Source organism: Amblyomma mixtum, chromosome 2 (assembly GCF_055824585.1).
Source record: "Amblyomma mixtum isolate Tamu chromosome 2, ASM5582458v1, whole genome shotgun sequence".
NCBI classification, from domain to species: domain Eukaryota; kingdom Metazoa; phylum Arthropoda; class Arachnida; order Ixodida; family Ixodidae; genus Amblyomma; species Amblyomma mixtum.
In genome coordinates, this window is record NC_143013.1 from 282091601 (window position 1) to 282103433 (window position 11833).

The 11833-nt window shown below is 48.0% G+C and overlaps 1 pseudogene; it reads right to left on the reverse strand.

The window, feature by feature from the left end:
* Positions 1 to 6946: 6946 nt before the first annotated feature.
* Positions 6947 to 8425, reverse strand: LOC149364199 (uncharacterized; annotated as a pseudogene).
* Positions 8426 to 11833: the final 3408 nt, after the last annotated feature.

Consider the following 11833-nt stretch of genomic DNA (forward strand, 5'->3'; position numbering starts at 1 on the left):
CACAAAGCCTAGCTTAGAAATTAAAGTGCCGGGGGCCCCAACGTCTAAAGTTGCAGCGACCGCCTCTACAGGAAGCATGCAGTCAAACCGAATAGGTTCCATGTCAGCACACACGATGACAAAAGCTGCTAAGCATTTCAGGAAGGATGCAGGGACCACGCTAAAGGCAAGAAGCGAACGCTTGATTGGAAAACAAACTGTAAAATCCAATTCTGCAACGTTTAAACAGAATCCTTCGGATTCTGCTCCATCGGATTTGTTGAGAAATGCCGGAAGGGTTCTAGGAAACATAAAAAAGTCATCGTATGCTGGTAAAATCTCCCGTGGAGTAGCTCCGTACGGAGTACCAATGCTAAAACGCTCGGCTAGTTCATCTTTGGCAGCAGTTAGAAATGTTAGAGCGCATATCGAAAAGGAAGGAGTGTCAGTACGTCCAGGCACAATGCCAGCTTCCATGGTTTCGGCTGAACAAACTACAAGCTCAATAGCTGCTTCACCGCTAGCTGGCGAAAGTACTCAATCCGCGAAAAGGTCCATGACCACAGGACTCACGGTCGAAAATTCAGCGAAAAGTGAGCGTTACGGAGCAGTTGAACTAACTGCTAACAAAGAGAAAACCACAAGCATCGTTCTTCCTACAAAACCGGATATAAAACATGGTAAAGTGGTCACACTGCCAAATAAATCACAGCCTACAACACGCAGGGGACACACGTCAGCAACCGATTTGTTAAATCTCTTCAAAACAGGCGTAGGAAGATTAACTGAATATACGGAACTTCTTGCGGAACACTTGGGAGAGAAGTTTTCAGGCATGCGGCATTCAAATGAACCAATTTCTGCGCATTCAGGACCAGTAACAGGATCTCTACCATCAGCAAAAAACCCAGGCAAACCTTCTCCGAAAATTAATACGCTACACCAGCTTCTTCCTGGAAATCCAAGCACAGCAACGTCCGCCGAAGGGTTATATGAAACGCCGCAAGCTGTTGTGAGACCTCAAACAAGAAAAAGAACAGAAAGGATTTTACCAATTAATCGGCCAGATGAAAAGGCATCGCTAGAAGCACATCCTTTTGCTAAACCTTATCCAAGCGCGTCAGTGAAGAAACCGACAATAAAGGCTCAAGTGCTTGCATCACCGTCGCTTGCATCCAGGGCGGCTACTGAAAGCATGATGAACACCGGAAATGTGCAAGCAGAAGCTTTATCGCGCGATGAGAACCAGGGAGTAGCTGTGCTTACTGGTGCGCGACAGCCCCAAAAGACTGTCAACACTCCCTTAAGCATGCCTGCTGGCTCAGCGACACCTCTCCCTACCGCCACCCAAACTGCGACGGCAGCAGTTGAAAGCGGCACGTCTCTGAGTCGACATGAAACTAGACTTGGCGGACGCCCGGCCGATCAGCATGCAGTTCTCTCAAGTCAAGTAGCTGAGCAGAAAGTACGCACAAACGATCCCCGAAAGATAGAGAAGGTAGCCAAAATTTTTGGCCCTAAAGCTTCTTCTGCTGGGATGCAATCTATGACGTCAAGTACAATGAAAGTGACCAAGAATCATTATTTTCTGTGGGGTGAGATAAACCCGAGTACTGCAGATACCATCATGGCACAAAAGGGCGCTGATGGCCAGTTACTGAGAACAGCTCCTGTCCCCTCAAATGCTGCAACGACGACCGCTGATGTTATATCGGCCGCGATAAGGCGCAAGTTGTACGCCGAACAATCTGCAACAAGTTCGAGGTCTGGAATAGCTGGGGAAGTTCTTAACTCTGTGGTACCAAATAGAGCGGTTCCTCCCAATGCAATAGCTCCTTCTAAAGGCATGGAAGTGAGCGCTATTGGAGACGACACCCCTATAATTCCAGGGCTTCGAACACTTATGCGGCTGCAAAATACGACGACGTCTACTACGAATATAGTGAGGGCACCAGATGGGCGCTTATTCAACATCACCGAAATAAGGTCGACAGGTGCGACTATTTCAACGTCGGGAGACAAAAGAACAGTTGGGAGGTATGAATCGAGCTCGGCTCCACCTCTACGTACAAACGACGAAGAAGGGTTGAATGCACGTTCTACCATTGCGCTGCCGAACTATGGAGGGAGCGTTAACAAGTTTAACGCGGACAAAGCGGCCGAACGCATAGAAATGACGCGTGGCATGAGGAACCAAAACACTGCAATGACAGAAAGGAATGCCGTGGCGTATGAGACTACAAGATTACTCGGTACAATGAATGGCGTGAAGAACGAAGTGGAAGGTGCGCTACATCGCAGTGCCGAGGATGGTGGTCGAATTGTACCATTGTCTTCGGAGGAACCGAAAGGGAAAAGGCCTTGCAGGGTGGAGCGACCGGTAAGTGTTCATGTGAAAGGAAAGAGCAGTAAGTTGCATGGCGATGTTCAGTGCCCATCTCACTTTCAAAATTACAAGGCAGTGGTATGGTTCTTGCTCTGTGCCGTAGGGCCCGATAAACATCGTGCCGCAGAGCACGATGTTTATCGGTGCAATTCGGTACTTAAGCCACACTTATAATCCAGATTTCTCAAATTTCTCGAAGTTATGATAAACTACTCGAAACTTCGAATGTGCCGCATGTGTCAGAAAAGAGGGCCCAACGCTAAACCCTCGGGCTTGCAGATTTATGTCCGAAGCTTCTCGTGGTTAGTTTCTGAAAGCATTCAAATGTGGAAAACGCTTAGTCGTTCGGATTTTCTTTTTTGTCCGACGTGAATCGTATTTCCTGAAAAGCCATCAGCTTAATACCTGGTGAAAGAGATGCACGCATTCTTTGGAATCGCGTGCAGTATAACTGAGTATGGCAACAGATGACTCTAACACCGTTGATGAGTCATGCTTCCTGCAGTCTTGACAGTGCGAAGAAACTTGCTGCTGTAAGCGCAAAGAGTGTACGATGGCGAGCTAGTTGGTATGACATTTTAAAACAAAACAGCGCAGGGGACAACACAGGAGAGAAACCGACGTAAAGGCTTCGGAAAGTGTCCTTGAATGCTGTTAGTAATTTCGCGGCACAAGAGTAGATGCAAGTATTAAATGAAGTCAAGGTGAAACAAACTATACTCCGAAAGAATACAAGTAGAAATCTGCAAATGCGTCCTTAAAGGAAGCCCTCCAGCCAATGCGGTCATGACGTCGCAGTCAACCGCCTTGCAACTGCCAGTTACTGCAATGCCGCGCCAACATGTGCAAGGCTGCTGACCACGACGTCATCGCATAGGCCGGCGACATTGAATGGAAAGTTTCTTATGAGGAGTTATTGGCGGCTGCATCCTTGAGTTGTAATCGAATATACGCGTCCATCTCCCACAACGCGAATGAAAAGAGGTGCGACGTATTTCTGAGGCAACAAGATAACTTTGTGGAATATGTGTAAAGAAAATATACATTATATTGCGCACGATAAAAAAATGCGTTCCCTTGAAAGAAAACGAAAAGAAAGATTTTGTGGTGGTACATTGGTACCGCCATTAGATTTATTGAAGAGGATTTAAATTTCGCGCCTGTACGCATTGCGTCGCTTTGCGTCTCAGTGTCTGAATAGAATGTTTTCTTTAACAAAGTCCTGGGAATTGCTTGCACAGCAACTAATTTGTTTTAAAAAGCAGAAACTATAAGACAATTTCACAATTCTCCTGAAAAAAAAAAAGCGAAGCATTGCATTGACTTTTCTCGTTGTCTATCAGTAACTTCTCTCCCTCGCTCATGTTGTCGGTGCTGTTGTCTTTGTTCATGTATTAAGGCGAAAGCCTTTAATGTCTCATCGTTGTAAGCAGCAGTTGTCGACAGAAATGTCACGCTTTTCAGTTGGTCGAAACGGTCGTGACGTCACAGTGCGCCAATTTCGAACGGGGCCAATTGTACTTTGGCTAGTAACCATGCACCCAATTGAAGGCATCATATAGTGATGCTCTAAGTAGGACTGAGCTTAGTTAATTGCTTAGTCCCCCAATTACCATAATTAACTTTTCTAATCAGGCCATATAAATAAATAAAACCGAGTAGGAAATTGGTCAAGCTCGGGAACCGAACCCCGGTCTTCGGAGTGCGAGACGAGCATGCTACCCACTCCTCCATGCCAGCTCAATGGTTTGGAATGAACAAAGGCGCGTCTAGTGAATACGGTGTCTTCGCTCACTGCCATCCTCCTCCCTTCCCTTCCGGCGAGGTTTAGGTGTCCACCGAGATATGAGAGACAGATACATTTCCTTTCCTCAAAAACCAATTTACCGACGAGCGAGGCGTAGAACCGAATGGGCAATGGCGTTCTATGGACTCCCTGGCAGCGTTGCAAGACGCTGTAGCGTTCCACTCTTAGAGGCGAAGCTTAACATCTTAACCACACATCAGTGACCGCACTTTAGGTCAAAAAAGTGCACCCCCCCCCCTCCCCCTGAATTTTGACGGGTGTCCACCGAGATATGTGACACAGTTACTGCGTAATTTCCTTTCCTCAAATACAATTTTCATTTTCTTCATTACGGGCCATCTTTGTCTTTCTTCTTTCACTCCCACTTCCTCTACGGCGCGGTTCAGGTGTCCACCGAGATGACAGAGAATTACTGCGCCATTTCCTTTCCTCAAAAACCGTTGCGTTCAAACGGCAAGGCATCGCGCCGAACGGGTGGTGGCGTTCCGTGGACTCCCTCGCAGCGCTACAACACGCTGTTGCGTTCCACTCCTAAAGGCGAAGCTTAAGCGTCATTAATTGGCAGTTAATTAGTATTCAGGCATTAATCAGTAATTAACGATTAATTAGTGATTTGTCATCACTTAGTAATTAGTACTCAATTACATGTGACGCCACCAGTGCCACAGAAGCAGTCAAAGTGGTGTGGAAAATGCTTTCGCCTCTACGCACTTTAGACAGTCAAAGTGCCCCCTGAATTTTTTTGGTTTACTGGCATTCCAATAATCCTGTCGTTTTTCTTCACTTTAAAACCTTATTTTATTCCCCTCTCATTAGTATTTACCCCCTTTCAATGAGCGCAAATCTTAATTTGTTTATAATCATTTTTTTCATATTTTTTTCAGTGCCTTTCTGACCGCTTTTCAATAAAGCCCCATAATAAATTGCTAACAGGCAAGTAAAGGTAACCGTTTCACTCGCAGTGGACGCCCTAACCGAGCCGTGGGTGAAGGGATGAAGAAGGAAGCGAATGAAGGAAGAGAGGGAAAGATAACGTATGCCGGGCTCCACATTAATTTCGACTATCGGGGGCTCTTTAATTAACACACGCTGTCATCGCACAGCTTTAGGGTTTCACCTCTTTCGAACGGCTGCCGCAGCGGCCGGGCTGTTAGCCGCGAGCTCGAGTTCAGCGGCCGAACGCCGTAACCACTGAGCAAACCAGGCGTGTCGCCTTTGTTCCTGAAAACCCCTCCCCAACACAGTATATGTTCTTAATCTCTGTTCTTCACTCAAAATACTCTCTCGCGCGCGCGCGGGCTAAATATTGAGCTTAAGAAGGGTACCACTTTGAGCATGAATGAATTCCAGCGCCATCTTTGGGCACATCTTGAATTACAGACGTCACCGGTGCTCAGCTGCAAGTTCAAGTGCGACAACCACACAGGCGTGGACAGCTACGAGCTAGAAGAAGACGGAACACAATGTTACTTACACAGAAGGGTGAGTTTCGCTAGACTCAAGGCGATATGTATCACTACAGAAAATTGATATATCCGAACTAGATCTTGCTTCATGCGAAGAATGGGATAGAAGGTATAGTAGGGATGTCAAGCTTTCTGGTTCCCCTCGAAGCGTAGCAGCCTCCATAGCGAATAAGTAACGCTTCTCGGAAACCAGGGGCGACGAAGTACTCTGCACTGTTCGTGTGCTTCTGTGAACTGAGAGAAAAGCGTTTAGCAGCGTTGGTATTGGCGTAAGCACGCGCGCGCCCGCATGCGCACATGCGCGTACACCGGAGCCTTCAAGTCGGTTTTACTCACACCAGCACTGAAGGTTAAGTGCAGTCTTTCTTACGTCGAAAAGCGAATGTGAGAGCGTGTGAGGATATAACTCCAAGTGGAGGAACATGGACCGCGGAGTATATAAGAACAGTACGAAAAACACCACCTAATTATTGTTCTCAATCAAAAATTTATTGTCTTACTCTTTCTAGCAATGTTTACGTTTGTCCGGAATCAGGAGACACATTTATCGGCGACAACATTGTATTTAGGAAACTTTCCGCCAGTCAATTCAAGCTCTTCACATTCTTACTGAAAAAGACGGACTAATTTCCCTTACGGAATTAGCAGATGGTGGCTACATCTGTAGTACATTTTTTATGTTTGCTATTTTCTAGCTTATGAAAGGTCCATTGTCAGTCAATGTGGTCTATTTGTGATTATAGCGCGGTACAATATCGATGCAGACAAGTTCGGTATATCAAAATTCTTCATTTAGGCTAACATCAACGTTGCATCACATGGAATACAAAGTTATTAATGTAGAAGGACGTCGGGGACGGCGTCGACGTCGGCGGCGTCGAGGGAAGCGGGGCGATCAATACTAACACGATCAGCGCGATGGCAATTCCACAACAGCTTCTTCTTCGTCGGCGTCCAGTGAAGGGGTACATCTTTTTCACAATGCCTCCAGAGAAGACGGGGCCATCCTGGCGACTTAAGGTGACGGTGCTATCCGGTAGTGGAATTTTATCCTAATCGATGCTTCCTGCTGCGGATGAACTCGATGAAGAACCAGCCAGTTCCTCGACACGGTAGTGTTGTCACAAACTGTTCAGGGCATGGAAGCTTTTGTACAGTACAACGTCTTCGTCATCACTCTCGGATGGTGTCGATATGATGGACTCCGTTTCTTTGTCCCAATGTATGGAGTGGAACAGTTGTCAGCGCCCGGCAGTTGTCAGCGCCCATTGAGAAAAAAAAAGTGTAATCTTGTTCGGTGAGGTTATTTCCCTGTTGGCATTCTTCGGTGCATGTAGCAGAATGGGCACATTCCACACAATCAAGGGACTTCGGTTCCATATTACCCACGGTTACTCGGCAGGGCATAACTACGGTACGCGGCAGTTACGAGCACACGTGTCTTGCAGCCTGTGTACTTGAGCTCCTGACAGTCTCTCTTAGATGACTTCTCTGTAAATTTCTCCATATGTGACCTTCTCCATGCAAATAGCGGTGGATCTTCAGGGATTTCATTGTAAGGAAGCATACTCTCGGTTTAATCTTGCGTGGAACAGTGCTCCTGGTTTTAGTTTTAACGGTCTTGGATGCTAGCTGTCCTTCTACAGCTAGGCGTCTGCTTCTGCCGAGGGCAGCTCCTCATTTTTTTCTCCTGTTACTAGCGCGACGCCTTGACCTGATGCGTGCTCCTCACTGGCCGTCTTTTCGGGCTCTTGCTCAATGAAGTCTTTAGCAGACGCTCGTTTTCGCCAGTGGCCCACGGCTTGCGCAATGGCCGCAGCCCATGCCTCGTCACTCTTCGTGGACCTTTCATGGTTTTTGTAACTTCCGCCTTCAGTCAAATCGCCACCTGCAGAGGTGCGCGCCCTCTTGTGTCCTAAATCATCGGCCCGCCTAACGCTTTCCGCTGGCCTCGCTCTCCGAATCTTTTGTGATGGCGAGGTATCGCGGTTGAGCTCTCTTGACCTCCGGCAAAAAGATATCTGAGAAATCTCTGACCCACTGCGACTTTCTTGTGGGTTTCCGTCTCGGTTACCTTGCGCACGACGATAGTCAAGCGGCCTGCCTCGGTGGTCGGGAAGCCGACGCCTGATGTCTTCGGGAGTGGCTCGTTCATCCGGAAACCCTGGCGGCGTAGGCGGCAGAGGTCGGCGCCCTCGAGCACCCGGCGATGGCATTGAAGAACTGAATCCCGGTCGCGGAGACCGGCCAGAAGCCATCCAGGCATATCCCGCTCACCGCGTTCAGAGCTCGTTCTTGGAGGAGGCGATCCCCTGGATACCTCCAAGACTGACCTTGGCAGGCCCCAGCCGCAGGATGTGGGGGCACCGCGGTCGAAGCCTAGGCCCGGCTCTAGGCTAGGCTAGGCTAGAGGTACTGGGATCGATACCCCGCACCTCTATCAAATGTAGAAGGACGTCGGGGACGGCGTCGAGGTCGGCGGCGTCGAGGGAAGCGGCGTCGAGGGAAGGTGCGTCGAGGGAGGCGGGGCGGTCAAGACGAACACGATCAGCGCGATGGCAATCTTGTTCTTCTTCACCTCTTTATTCCACAACTGCTTCTTCTTCGTCGGCGTCCAGCGAAGGGGTACATCTTCTTCTTCACATTAATATTAATGCGAGAGCGTTAAGGGCCCCGTGTCGCAGAAAAGCCGGCGTTGTCGTCGACGTCGTCGTCGGCATCGTTAGCCGTGAGCGAAAAATCCACAAAAAATTGCCACAACCACAGCCTAGGTGGCAGGCGTGCCATCTCGCTCACGTGACTTTATGACTTCATCAAAACCTGCCTACAGGATTGCGAGCAAACTGTCCACCATGGCAGGTGTGCGTTGAGTTAATGATTCGTCGTGAGAGGTTTCTCGGGAAAAGCAACCTGGGTATCACAAGTCCCACCGGCGGCAGAATTTGATATTTCAGGGCAGTAGCTTATCGCTTAACCACTCCATCGATAAGCCAGGAACGGTATCAGAGCTCCCTGGGACGTATGAATGTAAAGTACAGAATGACCTATTCTGCACATATGGGAATTAACTTAGTACTCTTTCGCGTCATACCATTAAGGCGGAGCTCAAGTGTCCCCTCCAGTTTTTCCCTGTACTCCTAAAGAAAGGAAAAACATTAACAGACTTTAAAAGAGTGTATGCTGTCTTTTTTCTTTTTACAGGTAAGCAGTTTGATCGGCGTCTGCGTGCGTGGACAGTGCCAACAAAACATAAATAAATAAATGTATTAATCTTTCCTTGAGCTGCTTCGCTAAGATCATTTGTGTGAACTGAAATTCATGCCTTGTTGCGAGGTACGGGCTGTGGACTCGGTGAAGGCTGGGAAATGGGTCTTTTATTAAAAGATTTTGACACAAAAGAAAAGAGGGCCCCAGGCCCTTGGAAGGTACAGGCTGGCTCCCCGAGCAGGTGCTCTCTTCCGCTGCTGGAGGACGACTCCCCTCGTTGACTGCCGTGCGTTCACTGCTGCTCCCTCGAACGCCGTGGCCACTAGACCAAGCAGCGCGTCCTCGGGAGGAAGCGTCCCTGGACGCTGACGGTCGCGTTCTCGAACGCCGTTTCCACGTCTTCGCGTCCCTCGGCTTTTACGTTCGCGTTTTCGAACGCCGAACATGAGCCCCGCGTCCGCGACGATACCGGCACTCTGCGACGCCGAGTATGGGTCGGAACGCTCGCGACACAAAGTTTTGCGGAGCCCGCGGGCCCACAGGCCAGCAGTTTCTTGCAACGCAACAGCCTGTACGAACACTACATTGGAACACTTTGCCCACCCCCTCCTCAATGTCTGCGCGACTGTGCGCGCTTCTCCACTCTCTCTGGCATAAAAATTTTGCACATTAAATACAGTACGTGTAAAGCTATTGTTCGGGTGCTTATACTATTGCCCTGTGTCGTCCCTATCCTGTATCGTCCCTATCGCTCCAGATGCAATGCTGCTGGGATAGGCACCTCAAATGTAAAAAAATTAGTGTAATTAGCATACAGAAATTTGTTTTCTTTAGCAGTGTTTGTGGCAACTGACATAAACTTATAATCACCGTGGACGTCTGCTACAACCCCTCTGCGGGTCATGCGGTAATTGCGCTGCACCCCTGCATTTTCCTTGAAGCAATTCAAGAGTGTCATTGTTCGAAGACTTTATACTGAGAATTGATCACAGTCATGATTCCTCTCCAGGAAATTGGGGTGCACCTTTTCGGGAACAAAGCGGTTCACTACTCGCTGCTATCAGGCTCGCACCTTCTTCGGTCCACGTCGCCAGTTATAATAACCCTCTTTCTTCCACCTCTCTTCCCCCTCCCCCTTTCTCGAGCATAGTAGCGGGACAGAAAATGCTCACTCAGGCTGCCCTCTCTGCCTTTCTCTGCAAATAAACCAATTTTCTTTGGCGGCAGCAGAGTGCATCAGCGCGCTCTTATTGCGCAGACCAGCGCTCACGACAGCTTAACCTTCAATTTGTGGGCTCAGAAAGCGGCATTTTCGTTTCGATCGTTGTCTTCGAAGCACTGAAAATGCGTCGCTCGGCACTGCGAAAGTGCACGTGGACGAAAAATAACAAAAAGAAAGAAGCACCTGCTACGTGTCGCAAACGCTGTACATCAGCCGAAGCTCGCTCGGCCGCTTGTATTCGTGGCAAATACACCGGACCTGTCTCCGACACACGGAAGCACTCATGTATTTTCCGGAACAATAGCAAACACTATATTATTTTCCCTGTTTTTTTTTTATTAGTCGTTTGAAACACGAAAAAAGCTTCAACAAGAGCGCGACACTCTCAGCAGAAACATTCCCTGGTCAATAGAGTCGCTGCAAAAGCCCCTAAAATATCAATCTGTCAAGGCCTAGACAACCTGATCTTAAAAAATAAACCCGAAAGAGCACATGTAGAGCCGGGTAAAGGTCAAGTGCATTGTTCTGAAGCGAAAAAATTTCATATGGACATATCGACACCACATCCTCCTTGTGCGTGGGATTTTGACGAGCCACCGCCTCTGCGAGGGCTGCTTCCAATAATTCAGCGTTGTCTGCAGAGCTAATCTGAGCGAACCTTTATTACATACTCTTGTTTCCCTGGAACGGTCAGAATTGCACAAAGCACCAGACTAAAGATGCAAATTTTCGCTAATAGCTCAAATCTGAAGAAAAACCAATCAAGCATTAAGGATTTTTTATTAAATATTTGTGCCTATTTATACTTAGAGATTATAAGTGGTGCCTTGTGGTAAGCGGTGCCTTGTGCTCCGTTTTGACGTGGAGGCTAATGAAGATTGTTCAGCTTAAGCTAAGGACAACGCAGCGAGCTATAGAAAGAAAGGATATGGGTGTAACGTTAAGAGATCGGAAGCGGGCGGAGTGGGTGAGGGAACAAACCCGGGTTAACGACATGCTAGTCGAAATCAAGAGGAAGAAATGGGCTTGGGCAGGGCATGTAATGCGAAGGCAATGTAACCGCTGGTCCTTAAGGGTAACGGAGTGGACTTCGATAGAAGGCAAGCGTAGAAGGCTGCGACAGAAAGTCAGGTGGGCGGATGAGATTAAGAGGTTTGCGGGGATACGGTGGCCGCAGCTGGCAAAGGACAGGGTTAATTGGAGAGACATAGGAGAGGCCTTTGCCCTGCAGTGGTAGTAGTATGATGATGATGATGATGATAATGATGGTGGTGGTGGTGATGATGATGATGACAAGCATAAAAGCTGTCGATGAGTTGGATCCTGTCAGCGATAACAAAATTTCCAATCCAAGCTTTTACATGGCGATTCCATAAATAATGAAGATAAATGTTGCACTGTCTGTTGTCAATCCTCGTGCGAAAAGGGGGTATCATAAATCCTTTAACACGTTCCCTGAACATGTTCACAGGATGACTGCGCCCAAGAAGCGCAAGACACAGCAGCAGCTCGGTCAGTGCTGTTTTTAGTAACATTCCCTAATACGAAGATAGCTGTGTCGTTATGTTTCTCGGCTACGTAAAGTTTAGAATTCAAGCCTAACGTTATGGAAAGAAAGAGAAATGAAGGAGCTTCGGTGCTTCAGAATAACGGCATGTGGGGCGAGTTGGCGCATGATGAAATGAACGGTACCATAAGTGCGCTCTCATTGTTTGCATTGTTATCACTTTCATCATCAAGTGCAGTTTTTATAAGACGTGGAAGGA